This window comes from Phoxinus phoxinus (genome assembly GCF_949152265.1).
Source record: "Phoxinus phoxinus genome assembly, chromosome: 12".
NCBI lineage: Eukaryota > Metazoa > Chordata > Actinopteri > Cypriniformes > Leuciscidae > Phoxinus > Phoxinus phoxinus.
Window position 1 is genome coordinate 16802153 of NC_136887.1, and position 472 is coordinate 16802624.

Below are 472 nucleotides of genomic sequence, written 5' to 3' on the forward strand. Positions count from 1 at the left end.
TCTCTAGGAGAGGGAACGAGTACTGCGTCTCATGCCGTGCGTGTCCACGCTGCGTCGCTTCATTGACGAAAATCGGCGTGTTAGACAGCTATGCTCGTATTTATAGGCCTAGGCCACGCCTGTTTGGGCGGGAGGTGACGCAGAAGGGCGCGAAGCGTCCTCATTGGTCAGCGTCCTGGCCTCGCATAGGCTGTGCTTTTCTGGCAGAGCAGCCAATGGGTGAGCTGTATTGCTCCGCCTAGGTTGTATGCTTCAGAAAAGCGTTTTACAATATTACAAAATTAAGGATTAATTTTTGGCTTCAATCTCGACAAAGAAATATCTTTCCCGTAGCGTTCTTCGACGCAGTACTCGTTCCCTCTCCTAGAGAGAACCGAGGTTACGTTAGTAACCGAGTACGTTATATGTTGTGATCGTTTGGAACAAATGAAACATGGCCCCTTTAAGAGATTGTTTTTTTTTGCGACGCCAT